Below are 16503 nucleotides of genomic sequence, written 5' to 3'. Positions count from 1 at the left end.
TGTTGGCCACGTGTTTTTCCAGACATTTTTCCTAAGCATCTGCAAATAAATGGGTTAAAAAAAAAAAAAAAGGTGGGGGGAAGAGAATGTTTCATGATCTACACACGCTTTTTTTTTTTTTTTTTTTCACTTAACTGTATGTTTGGGCATATATAGCTATGGGAGTCCCTGGGTGGTGTAAAAAGTGAATGTGCTCAGCTGTTAGCTGAAAGGTTGGAGGCTCCAGTCCACCCAGAGACACCATAGCCATTGAAAACCCAATGAAGCACAGTTCTACTCTAAAACATGGGATCATTATGAGTTGGAATTGACTCCATGACAACTGGTTTGTTTTGTTGTTGTTGTTACATGTGATTCAGAGAATACAACTATCCTGAGAGGCAACAGCACTGCCCGGTGCTTGTTTTCTTGTCTGAGGAAGGAGGAAGATGGACTTTGATGGTCTCTAAGAAGGCTTCCCACTGACATACTGGAAATCCTAGACATCTCTAAGCCATTGATTAAGCAGTTGAAGTGGCTGCACAGGAAGGAAGTGGTATCCTGGAAGGAAACTCTATCCTAGGTGACTGCTCAACACGGTGGTATGTGGCAGTCTTTGAAATAAAGGTATCTGTTTTTTGGTGTGGTTCTGTGTAGTCCTTCCCCACTGAAGAGAGTCTGTTTTATAAAAACTTGAATTTAATAACTACCCTCTTGTCCTACACTGAAATGCTGCTTTTCAGACTTCTAACTACTTCTGCTGCAGATGGATGTTCAGGAAAGAAGCTTAAGCTAAGTGCTAAGTGCCGTTATGAAGTGGGGCAATGAAGATGACACATTGCCAAAGTGACTGTGTGCAGTTTGGGGAAATTATTTCATTTATCAAAATGAAATTCCCAGCACTTTGACGCAAAAAGTGGGCAAATGATCAAAACGGCACTGATTTAGAAAAAGTTAATGAGTCAAGCTATCGTTACAGAAACCCTCCAAGCTAGGGTGGGTGAAGGAAAAGGAACAGTACTGCCTGACATTTATCATGGCATTTGTCATCTGTGTGCCTGGCAGAGCCAGATCCAAGGGTGGGTTATCTGCACAGCAGCTCAAAGTGCTAACCACAAGCCACACTGAAACAGCAAGGGAACGAACGGGAAATAGGGTGCTAGGTACTTCAGAACTTCACGGAGCGTTGTTTCAGAGTTGGCAAACTGTAAAATGGTCCCACTCTCACCGACCTACGTGGCACATTTGAGTGACATAACAGAGTAAGAAGGTAGGAAGGGGGGTTTCGTCAAGTTTGGGATGGGAATTTTAAGCTGAGAATACTTGCAGGTTAAGAAGGAGCTAGCCATGTGGGGAGGCAAGAGAAGAATGTTCCAGACAGAGGGAACAGCAAGTGCAAACACCCTGAGGCAGGGACACAGGCAGCATGTTTAGGAAGGAGAAGGAGGTCATTGTGGCTGGAGAGCAGAGAGCTCTGGAGAGAGACGTTAACAAGGTCAGGAGGTAGTCCACGCCACAGGAAAGAATTTTCATATGCTTTTTTTGACCTGGGTTGCAGTAATGGTTCAATGATAAAATTCTCGCCTTACACTTGAGAGACCTGAGTTCGATTCCCAGCCAATGCACCTCACGAGCAACCATCATCTGTCTATCAATAGAGCCTTGTGTGTTGCTGTGATGCTAAACAGGTTTCAGCAGAGCTTCCAGACTAAGAGGAAGAGAGGCCTGGCCATCTGCTTCCAAAAATCAGCCAGTGAAAACCCTGTAGATCACAACAGCTGGATCCACAACCGGTCATGGGGATGATGCAGAGCCGGTCAACGTTTTGTTGCATTACGCATGGTGTCGCCGTGAATCAAGGGTAGCCTTGAGTATGGGGCTGACTCCATGGCAGCTGATAGTAACAACGTGAGCTGCAGTGGAGAACGTGGACGTTGTCGGCAGGGGAGTGGCATGAGCTGAGATAGCTTTGAAAAGACTCCTTTGGTTGATGTGTGGAGAATGGCTCCAGGAAGGCACCAGTGGCAGCAGAGAGAATGGATAAGAGGTTGCTGGGGTAGCCTCATCCAAAGAGAAACACTGGAAGCAAGGGTGGATGGTGAGGATGAAGGGAAGTGGATAGATTTGAGATGGTGCTTCTAGTTAGAACTATCAGGGGTTGCTGAAGAGAAGGTGGGAGATCAAACATGCATCCTAGCATTGCAGTTTGTGCACCTGAATGGATGGTGGACGAGGCTGCCACTTACTAATACACAGCAGACCCCAGACAGACAGGTTATGAGCAGAGGATCAGGAGTTCTCTTTGGAACATGTCATAGGGTTGTTATGTGTTGGCATTGACTCAATAGCATTGGGTTTGGTTTTTCGGGTTTTTTAAGTGTGAGATATCATTAAACATTTAAGTTATGATGTGGAGTAAGCAGTTGGAAATACAGGTCTCCAGGGAGATGTCAGAGGAGAGGCCTGAACTGAACACAGGAATCTGTGGCTCAGTGTATAGATGTATCAAAAACTGCAGGACAGAGTGAAATTCCCCCAAGGAGACCATATAGACTGGGAGGAACAGGGGCTCAGGCTGATCCCTGAGGAATGCCATGTTCAGATCTCAGTTAGAGGAAGCCCTGCAAAGGAGGCTGAGAAAGAACAGCTGGGGACTGGGGGGCGTGAGGGACTGATTCCATTCAGATATGGAGGATGGAAAATTCCAAGTAAGTGTGATGTTAAATTTAGTGAATATAAAGCTTCTCTTCCTTCTTTCCTTCCTTCCTTCCTCCTTCGTTCTTTCCTTCTTGCAACAAAAAGGAAGAGTATCAGTCAAAGGATCCATGTTTTCCTGCCAGCTCCCCTGCCTTGGCCACCTTCTTTGTTTGCAGAAATTAGACAGGAAATGCTGTTAAGAGAAGAAGGGAATCTTACAACCCACCCCCCAATGCTGAATTCCAAAAGCTATCCTCTATCCCGTTTAATTAACCCCCATATTCAATTCATTGGAGTCCCTGGGTGGAGTAAACAGTTAATGCACTTGGCTGTTAAGGTTGGAGGTTTGAGTCTACCCAGAGGCACCTCAGAAGAAAGGCCTGGCCATCTACTTCTGAAAATTTAGCCATTGAAACCCTATGGAGCACAGTTCTACCCTGACACACATGGGATTGCCATGAGTTGGAATCGACTCCACTGATAAGTCAATCCCTTAATTAATACTGTTGGTTCTACCTTTTAAACACCCATCTACTTTTCATGCCCTCACTACCACCACCCGGCCCCAAACCACTGTCTTCTCCCTCCTGGACAATAGCAGTCACTCCCTAAATTGGCTTTACTTTCACTCCCACTCTCCTACAATCCATTCTTCACGCAGTAGCCAGAGGGATTGTTCTTAAATATAAATCAGAATGGTACTTCTCCTTAATACCCTCAAGTGAAATAACCTAAATGACTCTCAACAGAGAACTGATTAGATAAATAATGGTACAACAATGCAGTTACTAAGTAGACATACAAAAAAAAAAAAGATAAAGAGAGTGCTCACCAGTACCTACGGGGAACGCTCCCCAAGATGGAGTGAAAAAGCAGGGCACAGAGCAGTGTGAATACCGTGCTCCCATTTGTGAAAGAAAAGGCGGAAGTGTGTGTATATGTTTGTATGTGCACGTAGCATCTCTACAAGAAAAGACAAGAAACTGGTACCTAAATGGCCTCCAAGGAGAGGAGCTGGGTAGGTGGGGGTTAGGATCAGAGGGGAGATTGCTTACCTTTGGGTACTTTCTGAATTTTGAATAGTATGACTATGTTACCTGTTCAACAATAAAAACAAAAAGATAACAAACCCAGTGCCATTGAGTCAACTCTGACTAATGGCGACCCCATATGTTACAAAGTAGAGCTGCTCCGTAGGGTTTTCTTGGCTGTCATCTTTACAGAAACAGTTTGCCAGGTCTTTCTTCCCCAGAACTGCGGGTGAGTTCAAACCGCCAATCTTTAGGTTGTCAGCCGATTGCAAACTGCTTGCTTCAGCCAGGCTCAGACTGTTCAACAATAAATCAATTAAATTGAATTTTTTACATGAATTAAATAATTAAACCTCCTATCTCACTTTCCATCCCCTTAACAGAAAATCAAGTCTCCTCAACCTGCCTCGCAAGGCCTCATAAATGGGTCCCTGTGCCCGTCTCATCCCCCAATATTTTCTCACTAAATTCCAACCGTATTGGCCTCCTCTTGATCCTCAACCTGCTAAGCTAAGGCCTTTCTTCGGGTATCTGCCCTTGTGAGCCCTGTGCCTCGACCTCTGTGTGGCTCACTCCCTATAGGGTCTACTCAGATGTCACTTCTTCAGAGAGCTCTTCCCTGACCTCAATTTAAATTTGCTACCTTTCGCCCTCATCACCAAAAATCCTTGTTTTACTTTTTTCATAGCAATGACTGCTATCTACCATTATTTTATTTACTTGCTTGTTGTACCTCTCCCCCACAATGCTCCTGCACCCCCATAATCTTGAGGCCCCGAACGGTGCCTGGCTCAGACTCTGCAACAACTACTTGTTAACGAGTGAACGAGCATTTTCTATTCCATCTTCTTGGTGGCCCCTACAGCCGTACAATTTATAATTACACTTCGTGCTTTGTTACTTTACAGTTTGCAGCGACAGCATACAGTCTAGAGTTCCAGTCCTGGCTTTGCTTTTTCTTAGCTCTCTGACTTTGGGCAGGTCACAAATTTCAGTTGGTTTTGTGAAGATTAAATGAAATCTGACATATCAAGTGCCAGTTCTGGGGCCTGTCACCTGCCAGGCCCTCCCTCAGATCCTCACTATTATGGATTGAATTTTGTCCTCCCAAAATATGTACTGAAATCCTAAACCCCTATACTGGTAAATATGACCCTGTTTTTTGGATATAGGGTTAGTCTTTTGTTATGCTGATGAGGACATACCAGAGTAGGGTGGGTCCTAAACCCGATCACTTAATCCCTGAGTTACAAAAAGAGCAGAATAGACACAAAGGCACTTACAGCTAGGAGAGGAAGACGGAGGGCAGAGACAGGTACATCTACAAGCCTGGGAGCACCAGGGATGGCTGGCAGCTACCAGAAGCTGCAACAGACAATGCAGGACCACTCCTTGAGACATGCCCTGAACTTGACCTCTTGAACTGTGCAAAAATAAACTGATTATTTAAAGCCCTCCATCTGTGGTATTTCTGTTTTGGTAGCGCCAGGTACCTAAGACACTCAGCACAACACAGGGAGCCCCAGAATACGTATTACTCTTCCCTGAAATTTAAGGATGAGGAGATTGGCCCAGTCAGGTCCAGTCAACTGCCCAAGGTCATGGAATGAGTAGGTGGCTGAAGCGGGTCTTGACGCCCAGGGCTTCTGCCTACACACTCAGCACCTGAGTGTAACAGGCTTTTGTCTTTATCATTTTCTAATCGAACCCAAGCCCTTGCCCCCTCCTTCACTGGGAATGGTGTCTGTGCTTGTGATTGACCATCACCATTTTTTCCCTCTTTACTGGGAATTGGTAGTTTGTCTTTGGGTTTCCTTCCCATAAATGGGTGCTATGTTTTGTCTCAGAAAGCAGTACACAAAGTCTCTAAACAACATGATCAGATTAAATGCTGTGCCACGCTCATTTAGGGAAGCTGTTCATCTCCTCTCTTAAAAGGAATGAAGTGGTTGATCAGCTTTTGCCTCTGTGTGTTTATTCGTTATAACTGATAGAAACACCAACATTTAAAGGTAGAGAATTGAATGCACATTCTAATCTAAGTGCCTAAATACAAAGCCATTTTCCAGACATTGTGCTCATACTTTATTTTCTCAGTTTAGGCCACAGACTGGAGGAACTGGATTTGTAATGGCCCAGAGGAAGCAGTGCATCTCTGAAGCTTGACAGCAGGTGTCACCAGCCCTGCATTGCTCACAGAGCCGTGGGTGCTGCCTGGCATTTCAGCACTTGTGTGTTTTCTCTGGCGTAATAAAACATTCCTGCGAGCATGCAGTGGCTTATTGTCAAAAATTTCTGTCTCCATGTACCAACCATTACCGTATACACTGTACATACCTGACTTTGTTAACAGCTACCATGGTCTTTGTTGTTGTTAGCTGCTGTCAAGTTGACCCCTGACCCATGGGAACCCCACGATCAGACTGTTGTGGTCCACAGGGTTTTCATTGGCTGATATTTTGAATCAGGCCTTTCTTCCTAGTCTGTCTTAGTGTGGAAGGTCCACTGAAACCTGTTCAGCATCACAGTAACACGCATGTCTCCACTGACGGATGGGTGGTAGCTGAGTTTGTGGTGCGTTGGCTGGGAATTGAACCCAGGTCTCCCGCATGCAAGGCGAGAATTCTACCACTGAATCACCAATGCCTTATAACGGCCGTAAGAAATCTCACACACAACCCCCATTTCCCAGGCAGGGAAAATAAGGCTCAGCCCAGCCCAGTAAAGCCCAAGGTCATGCACAGAATGACCCACGCCTGTCTGTCTCCAAAACTGGGCTGTTTCCAAGCTGTCCCTGGTTAAGTTCAGCATCACTGTAAACAGTCCTCAAAGCATACCAGCCCAGGAGAGTGTCTACCTTACAGCCATCCATCTGAGCCAGTTAGAGCTACACAGATTAGGAATGTCAGACAGCAGCAGATCAATAGAGGCAGAGAGGGCTAAAATACAGAATCTAAGTGACCAAAACGATGGCACAGAAGCTCCTAGAAGCAGAATCCCAGTAGGTCTCCTAGCCTTCAGCTCCCTGATGCTAAGTCATCCCAGCACTGACATTTGAAAAGCCTGCTCCTTAACAAAATCTGCTTCCCATTTTCCTTTACCACCTCTTCTCAGTCAAGCAGCAATCAGCTTTATCATTCACCCTTCAAGAAACCAGCCAGGGTGTGGTACCAGGAAGGGTGCAATTGAGAAACTAAGATGTCTCTTTCTTGCAAAATCTGGAGAACAAAGAAACTGCGTGGTGCGCTTTGATTAATTCACATCATTCTCTTCAAAACAGTGTGGAGTATGTGTTCATCACGCCACCAAAGCGTGAGTGAGGTTAGAGAGGGCAGGGGCGGAAGGGGCCAGGCCTGGAGCCATCCTTGGTCTGTTTTTGCTGGAGGCAGGGGCACTTAAACTTATTAGTCCCCACTGTGACCAAGTGCTTTATATACTTGGTCTTATCCTATCCAAATGGCCCTGCTAAGTAGCTGTGTTGTTAGCTACCAGGAGTTAGCCCCCAACTCATGGAGACCCCACATATTATGGAGTAGAACTAAGCTCCATAGGGTTTTTAATGGCTGTAATCTTTACAGAAGCAGATTGCCAGGCCTTTCTTCTTTGGCACCACTGGCTGGATTCGAACCACCAACCTTTCGATTAGTAGTTGAGCTCAAACCGTTTATGCCACTAAACCCATCTCGTTCTCCTGCAAATTCCCATTTGTCTTCCCAATGCTGGCTTTTCCATGCCATTCTGCAGGGTGGTTCACTGCAGATGCGGTTTCCACAGTCAGGTTCTGGCCTAGGCCATGCCAGCGTCTGGCTGGGCAGCCACAAGCAGGCGACCTCATCTCTCTAATCCTCAATCTCCAACTGTAAAACTAGGGTGACATTCATTCATCCAGTCACCCGGTTTTTCATAGAAAATGCTGAGGTCCAGAGAAAAGTGGCTTGTTTGAGGCCGCACTGCTGGTTAGGAGCCGAGAGAGAGGAACAGGCCTGCAGTCCCTCGGGTCAGCCCTGTCCGTTCGTCCATGAAACAAGGGAAGGGAGTTAACATTTACGGAGCAGTTGTCTCCTGTGCTTTCCTCTAATAGTCTGCTTTACCCAAGGGAGAAAGTGAGAAATTACTGGAAACTGGTCCAAACAGAGTACTGAGAGGCGAGCCCAGAGAAGGATACTCACTCCAGAGAAGAGTCCAGAAGGACTCTGCTGCCAGAGGGGCATTTCGGCTAGATCAGTGACCTTCAAAACATGGTCCCAGACCAGCAGCATCGGCATCACCTGGGAGCATGTAAGAAATGCAAAGTCTCAGGCCCCACCCCAGACAGACTGAATCACTTGGCCCAGCGCTCATATTTCAACAAGGTGATGCTGCTGCTGGTCACTCAAGCTTGAGAACCACTCAGCTAGGTCATCTCCAAGGGCCGATGGGCAGAGATACCCCGTAACCCCTAGTTCAGTGTCTACCATGTCCTCCTGGCCTTGAGGTTTCTGGGGACTTTTCTTAATCTCCTGGTTGACTTTTCCAGTTCATCCCACGCACAGAATCAACAGGCTGGCCTAGGAGGGGTGCAGAGGAGGGAGGCTGCATTCAAAGAGTGCTTTTATTTTGAGAACAATGATTCTGAAACCAGAAGCACTTCCTGAGAGAGGTATCCGAAGTGTTGCAGCGTGGGCTTGCTCGGCCCATCCAAAGGTGTTAGCAAGTGGGCACGAGTGACCTCTTAAACAGGCTCATTTCCAGTCCATTGTGTCCAAGTGCAGGCTCACGTTGGACCTCAAATGGATGGGCTCAAAACCAATTTGAGCACAGGGACAAAGGTATCCAGTTGTCAGCTGCCTTACCCTCAGGGGTTGGTGTGTACCATCCAGCACTCTGCCCTCATCTTCTTCCGTGTCCCCTCACCTGCTGCTCTAGCTTCACAAGACTTCCTGCCCATCCTCAGTTATGCTGAGCCCACCTGCTTAGGACCATTTCACCTGCACTTCCCCCTGCCTGGAAGGCTTATCTCCAGGTCTTTGCAGGGGCTTGCTCTGTCACTTTACACAGGTCTCTGCTCAAGTACCGCCCCATCAAAGAAGGTTCCCTGGTCACTCTAGCTAAAGCAGCTCCCCACCCCCACCCTGTTCTACTGTCATTCTATTTTAGTTTTCTTCTACCTGACATTATTCACCATATTTATCTGTTTATTATATGTAAGTTCCACAAAGACAAAGACTTTGTTTTGTTCACCACTCAATCCCCATCTGCTAAAACAATGCCAGGCACATGGTAGGGACTGAATGAGTCTTTGAAGAATGAACAAATGAATGAAGGCTTCATGATATATGAAGTAATCAGCTGCATTGGACAGATGTAGACACAGCTTGGGGATTCTTGCCTTTAGGCCAAGGTCAGAAGAACTTATTAATCATTTATTCATTCATTTACTCCAAAATACATTAAGTGGGTTCCTACTAGGTGCCAGGCTCTAGACTAGGCACTAGGAATACAGGGATTATTAGCAAAAACAGGCAATGCCCCTGATATCCTAGGGCTTAAAATCCAAATACTACCAAATAATCACACAAAGAAAACATAAATATACAATAAGGAGAGCTACCTGGTACCCAAAATCTCTCTAATGTGAAGGGCCTGATCTAGTCTGGGGTAACAGGAAAAGCTTCCCTGAGGAAGTGAAGGATGACCAGGAGTTAAGAGGTGGAGAGGAGGAAAGATGATGGGGGAGAGTGTTCTAGACAGGGGCAATAACATGTGCAAAGGTCCTGTGGCAGGCCAGAGAAGCCTGGTATGAGGAAACAAAGGAGGTAAGAGTGGCTGGAGCACAGAGAGTGATAGGGTGATCTGAGAGAGTCTGGGGTGGTGGCTGGGTGGGGCTTATAGATCATTAGAGAAGATTTTGCCTTGATCCTAAAAGCAGGATAGAACCATAGACACATTTTAAACTGAGGTTGGGGTGGTTGGGTGGATGACATGATCAGATTTTTATTTTAGAAAGGCCTTTTTGGTAAACCATTCTGGAGTGCATATATTGAACTCAAAATATTTTATATATATTATTATGATGGGTAAGAACTCTGAAAGTAGAATGTTAGGTTCAAATCCTAGCTCTACTACTTATCAGCTGTGTGTCCTTGGGGGAAGTTACTTAACTTCTTACAAGTAAGATGGAGATAATGATAATACTTACGTCATAGGGTCATGGTTAGATTTTAAATGGTTAACATGAAAAGAGCTTCGAACAGTGTTTGACTCACAGTATGTGCTCAATAATGTCAGCTATATTTTTTTTTTTATATTATTATTATAAAATTTATTGTTGACTGATATTGTTAACCCCATTGAACAAATGAAAAACTGAAGTACAGAGAGGTGAAACCATGTGCCCAAGGTTTCTTCTATTTAATTTAAAAGGCAAGGTCACAAAGCAATAATTAGCAAACTGTTTTTATGAGCTTATAATGCATAAAGATGTAATCTGTAAAAACAGCAATAGCATAAGGGATGGGGAAGGAATGAAGCTATGAAGAAGCAGGTATTTGTATGCTATTGAAATTAAGTTGATATTAATCCAACCTAGACTGCTATATTTTAAGATGTTAATTTTAGTCCCGAGGGCAACCACTAAGAAAAAAAAGTGTATATATACACACACATATACAATGGAACTGAATTTGCTGTGTAAACTTTCACTAAAAATGCAATAAAATATTTTTAAGAAGAAGATATACCAATGGCCAATAAACACACGAAAAGGTACTCAACATCATAAGCCACTTGGAAAATGCAAATCAAACCCATAAAATATCACTTCAGGCCCACGGTGATGGCTGTAAGCAAAAAGCAAGACCATAGCAAGTGTTGGTGAGGATGTGGAGATACTGGTACCCTCATACAGTGTTGGTGAGAAGATAAAAAGGTGCAGCCGCTTTGGAAAGCGTGGCAATTCCTCAAAAAGGTAAACATAGAATTACCATACGATCCAGCAATTCCATTCCTAGGTATATACCTAAAAGACATGAAAACATATGTCCACACAAAAATGTGTGTATGAATATTCATAACAGCAAAAAAGTAGAAACAATCCAAATATCCATCATTCGATGAATAGATAAATTCAATGTGGTATAACCGCATGATGGAATATTATTCAGCAATAAAAAGGAATGGAATACCGATACACGCTGTAACATGGATGAGCCTTGAAAACATAACATTAAGTTAAAGAACCCAGTCATACAAGGCCTCATATTGTACAATTCCATTTATATCAAATGTCCAGGATAGGAAAATCCATAGAGATAGAAAGTAAATTAATGGTTTTCTACGGCTGATTTGTTAGGAAGGATCAGTCCCTCGAGAAAGACGTGATGTTTGGTGAAGCACGAGGTCAGCAGAAAAGAGGAAGACCCTCAGCAAGATGGATTGACAACAATGTCTGCAGCAATGGGCTCAAGCATAACAACGATTGTGAGCACGGCGCGGTACCGGGCAGTGTTTCACTCTGTGGCACACGGGGTCACTACGAGTCGGAACTGACTCGACGGCACCTAACAGCGAACAACAGCAGGGCTGATTTGGAACATTTAAGAAGCCTGAGGAGTCACCGTATTTATGAGTCTACTACATTAGATTTACAAACATTATTTAAGTATTTAAAAGGTTTTGTTTACTAAATAGGTAATTAAATTATCCAAAAAGAAATTCAATTGTGTTGAATTTATTAGTGCAGTTTACAATGCAGTTTCCAAAGGGCCCCTTAAACTTGATTATTAAAATTTCTAGACCTTGAAATAGAATAATAAGATTTATAAGTTGAACTTAGAAGTTTAAGCAACTAAGTTTTAATTTCTAGCTTTAATACATTTACTATTAAATTTTAAAACTAATCAAAAATAACGTCTTTTCTCTGTATAAAAACCAACCTCGGGGCGGCATACTGACACTTCACAGACGGGCGCATGACCTGCCAGGGCCAATGAGATGTGAGAACATGTTGTCCAGGATTTCTAGAAAGGTGAAGCTTTCTTCCTCTCCTACAAGGACTACCAGAGGGTACCCTCTCTCTTCCCTTAGTTCATAGGGTAGGCCATCTGGAGTTTAGGACAGCGGCACCACTATGTCACAGAAGAAGCCGGGCCTGTTTTGTGATAGCACAAATATACAGCTGGAGGAAGAGATTTAAAAACTGTGAGATCAAAAGAAACTGGGTCCTTGGTGACATCATTTGAGCTGCTGGGTCAATCCTTACCTGAACCTACACTTGCCTCTTTGGTTCATGGTCCTATAAATTTCTTTTTCTGTGTAAGCCAGTTTCCGTTGGGTTTTTCGGAACACACCCTGATTTGTAGAAAGAATCAGTGTAGTGTTTTGGAGTAAGCCTGGATATGGATTCAGACATGCCTGGGTTTGAATCCTGTGAGACCTTGGACACCACTTCTCTTCTTTGGGTCTCAGTTCTCTACTGAAAATCGGCAATAACCCCCTGGCCTATATAGCAAATATGCCCAGCTTAGTTCCTCTCAAACACTGTAGGCACCTAATAAATGTACTCATATAACATTTACAGATAGTCCTCGACTTACTATGTATTAGAGTTACAACGAGCCATACTTACAACCATCTGCTTATTTAAATCATTTGTGTATTTTTTATGTGTGTATTAAAATATACCTGTAAGTTTATCTGTAATGTTTCCAACTCCCAAAGACAAATAAAGACTGGATTTATAAAGATACTGACAATAAAAGGCAATAATAATAAAAACTGAAGAAACAATGAGGTATTCGTGTCAGAACTTACCACAGAGTCATCATAAACAGTACCTCTCTTAGTTATCTAGTGCTGCTATAACAGAAATACCACAAGTGGATGGCTTTAATAAAGAGACATTTATTTCTTCACAGCAAAGTAGGCTAGAAGTCCAAATTCAGGGCATCAGCTACAGGGGAAGGCTTTCTCTGTCGGCCTTCTCATCAGTGTTCCCCCGGACTAGGAACTTCTCTGCACAGGGACCTTGAGTTCAAGGGATGCACTGCGCTTCCAGAACTGCTTTCTAGATGGTATGAGGTCCCCCCTCTCTGCTAGCTTCCCTTTCCTTTTATCTCTAGTTAAGATAAAAGGTGGTGCAGGCCACACCCCAGGGAAATTCCCTTTACATTGAATCAGGGATGTGACCTGATAAGGGTGTTACAATCCCACCCTAATCCTCTTTAACATAAAATTACAATCACAAAACGGAGGACAACCACAGAATACTAGGAATCATGGGCTAACCAAGTTGATACACACAGTTTTGGGGGGACATAATTCAATTCATGACAGGCACCCTATCATAAGCCGGGGACCACCTGTATTCAGGACCTGTGTAGGTCCTGGAGACCTAGCAGGAGTACAGTCCTTGTCCTTGTGGATGAATCAGTTCATTTCCCCTCTTTCCCTTTATTTTTGTATGCTCACGTCATATGTGTCCCAAAAGGACTTGCCAAACTGAATTGAATCACTTCTTCCCATCCACTGGAAATGCAAAGTCAAAGTTATCCCTCTCCCCAAAGCCCCCACCATCTTGGCCCTCTATCAAGACTCCCAGGATTCATTTGGTTTATGTCGTCGTTATTTGTATCCCTGGTTTATTGCCCCACTAGATTTAGAGCATCTCACTGACACCCAGCACAGGACCTGGTACACAGTGGGTGCTTAATAAGTGTTTGATGAATAAATCAATTAATTTAAATACAAAGCCCTTAGAACTTTCATTCTGTTTGCTTCCTCATACATAAAATGGGGACAGTAGTTGCCTGCTCTTATTTATTTCTTGCCCACTAATGTCTGCTCTGTTCCTCTAGCATACCCCTCCTCAGCTCTCTTGCCTCCCATTTCTCCAGTAGGATCCTGATACTGTTGGTGATTAAGGGACTAAAACCATAGCAAGCTAACAGCTGAAGTGGCGGTATTCATCACTGGCTTCATTTTGTTGCCTTGGCTTTGCCGGTGGATGAGACTGAGACACACCATTAACTTTGATGCTTCACAGGAGGGCTGTTTTCACCTTCTGTAATGAGATCTGGCAGTTCTTTTGTATTCTCTACTAGGGCTACTAGGGCTGTAGCTGAGCCTGTTGGTTCCAGGCATCTGATTAAACTGTCCTCTGAATTTGTCTTTAATTCTCGAACATGAGTAAAACCAAGCCATTTGAGGAGCAGTTTCCTTCATCCATCTCAGTACCATTTAGAAATGTGTTCAGTGTTAGGAACAGAAAAGCTGACTACAGTGGCTATAAACCAACAGGGGTTTATTTTTATAATGCAACAAGGCCAGAGGTGGCTGCTGGTTTTGGTCCAGTGGTTCAACTAGGACTCTGTGAGTCTCTTGACTTTTCTTCATGGCAACAAAATGGCTGCCACCACACCAGCCAGTGTGTCTATGTTCAAGGTAGAAGAAAGGAGAAAATAGAAGCTTCCAGAACCCCGTCCCACTCCATACACCCAATTTGGCAGACTTTTGCTTTGGTCTCACTAGCCAGAACTGGGTCACAGGCCACTCTTAGCTGGGAAAATGGGGGAGCCAGGACTGTTAAGATTGGCTTAAACCAGTTCTGATCTATATACCATGGGTCTGGGCACATGGTCCAGGGTGTGTTGACCTCAACCTTCTTTGGATGTTGCCACTGTTGTGTTGGTGGGATGGTGTTTGGAATTGCAATTTTTTATGTTTTTATGTAACTGTTATGTCAACTGGGGCTTTCTTGCCTCTTTGTATCTAAATACTTTTGGTTAGAACCCTTGACTCCAAGCCCAGTTAAAGATTTCTCTAAGGGTCTGTGAATTTCCAAGGCATAGTAGGGAGATGGCTGATGCCCTCAATGTCAAATCCGACTTTGGACTCTTATTTCCCTACACTGTGTCCCTTCAAATGTGACATGTATTATCTTTCTCCCTTTAAACCTACACCATCTTACTCCTCCCACCCCATTCTTCCAACCCCTGGTCCAGTTAAAGAGAAGAAAATCAACTACACAAAGCATGTGTGTACACGGCAGTGTGGGAGTCCATTGTACACCATTCCGCAACATAAAGTTACATCACTTGTCCCTGTTCTTCAAATCCATCTGGCCTCCCAGCACCAGGGGTTTCCTCCAGGCTCTTTGCCACAAAGTCTAGGTCACCATTCCTTAGTCCTCATTCCCTTTTCTCCTCCTCTTTCTTCTCTCTCCTTTCCCACTCCTTTCCTGGAGCAAAACAAAGGTCTCAGGCAGAGCAGTTTGCCTTTTCCTCATTGGTGCCCTGCCTCTCCCCAGCACTCCAGCTCTCTCCTTGTCACCCTAGTGATTTATCAAGGCATTTTCCAAATAAAGGGAGTTCCCTCCTTCTACTCCCGTCAGAGAAATTCTGATGTCAAATATCAATCCAGTGAATTTTTACTTTGTTACGCACACAACACTTAGTTGTGGAGTGGTGGAGGTCTTGATTAATTCTCGAGTTTGGGCATTTGACGGATGAGAATACACAGGTTTGAAGTTATTTAGTCCTGATAGCTTGAGAAATGAGTAGCTCATCAGGGTCCAACATCGCTCACTAGATTCTCTGCATTGACATTTGAGGTAAAACTCAGCCAGCCATAAAGCCTTATCATGCCTCCTCTTTGTCATGGCCTCCTTGATCTTTATATCTTCTCAGGCTATGATCACAGAGGGTTTTCATCTTCTTTTTGATTATCCACAATGAGCATGCATAAATGAACACTTTGATTTAAAAATATGTATGTTATTTAAGTTCGCACATCTCATTGGATTTTCCAATAATGCCACGAGATAGGTATGAGAAGATCCTCTCTGTATGTGGACCTGCCTGACTGTAAGTATCCTCTATATGACAACTTCTCAATCATTCACACTGTGGAATCAGGTAGCCTAGCTCTCAACTCAGTCCCTTCTCATTGTATGACTCTGGCCACTTTACCCCATCTGAGCCTCAGTTTCCTCATCTACTAAACAGAAAAAGAACCCACAACTATTAGGTTGTGGTATGAATTGATGTGGCAGCTTTGTATTATGTCAAACTCATTTCCCAGCATCTCCTTTTCCTTCACGGTTCTGGGCTAGTGTTGGCCACAAGAAAAAGCTGCATGAGACTTGGAAGGTAGAAGTGAAGTGGTGGCCATGTTTGTGCTCAAGAGGTCAGTATACAGTCAGGTGCTTTTGCAGCTCAAGCACCATGAGGGGGACCTGCAGGTTCACCTGTTGGTGTGGGGCAGCAGCTGGGTCCGCAGCTCCTCCAGTGCCAGCAGGATCTCTTGGAGCAGCAGCCAGACCCTCAGCTCCCCCAGGTCATGCTGGGTCTCCTCCTTCAGTCTCTCTGAATCCTGGGCCAGGTTCACGTGCAGCTCCATGGCAAAGAGATCAGCTTCTCACACAGGTCACCTACATTATCGAAGTTGGAAGTTCGGAGGTGGTGAGAGACTGACATGGGTTCTAGCTTATCCTCATGGATGCCAGTTTTTCCTTGCTCTGCTCGACCCTCACTCCCAGCTGCCTGACCTTCTCACTTAGGCCCAACACCGAGCACAGAAGCAACAAACCTATGTAAACATAGCCAACTCCCACAATTGCATAAGGTCAAATTCCTGTAATAAATCCCTTTTTCTATATCATTTCTAGTGGATTTGTTCTTCATCTTGAACTCTGACTTATACAGCTAATAAGTTAACAGATGTGAAAGTGCTCAGCACATAGTAGGGGCTCAGTAAATAGTTCTCATCCTTTCTCTTTTTCTACCATGATCTTCACCTGCACTTTGTTCTAATGAGCTGA

General features: G+C 44.2%; 1 non-coding gene across 1 annotated transcript; it reads right to left on the bottom strand.

Moving 5' to 3' along the window:
- Nucleotides 1–6282: 6282 nt before the first annotated feature.
- Nucleotides 6283–6353, bottom strand: TRNAA-UGC (transfer RNA alanine (anticodon UGC)). The gene has a single exon. It is a non-coding gene; the product is annotated as a tRNA-Ala (tRNA).
- Nucleotides 6354–16503: the final 10150 nt, after the last annotated feature.

Source organism: Elephas maximus, chromosome 25 (genome assembly GCF_024166365.1).
Source record: "Elephas maximus indicus isolate mEleMax1 chromosome 25, mEleMax1 primary haplotype, whole genome shotgun sequence".
NCBI lineage: Eukaryota > Metazoa > Chordata > Mammalia > Proboscidea > Elephantidae > Elephas > Elephas maximus.
This window is presented reverse-complemented; position numbering and strand designations above follow the sequence as displayed.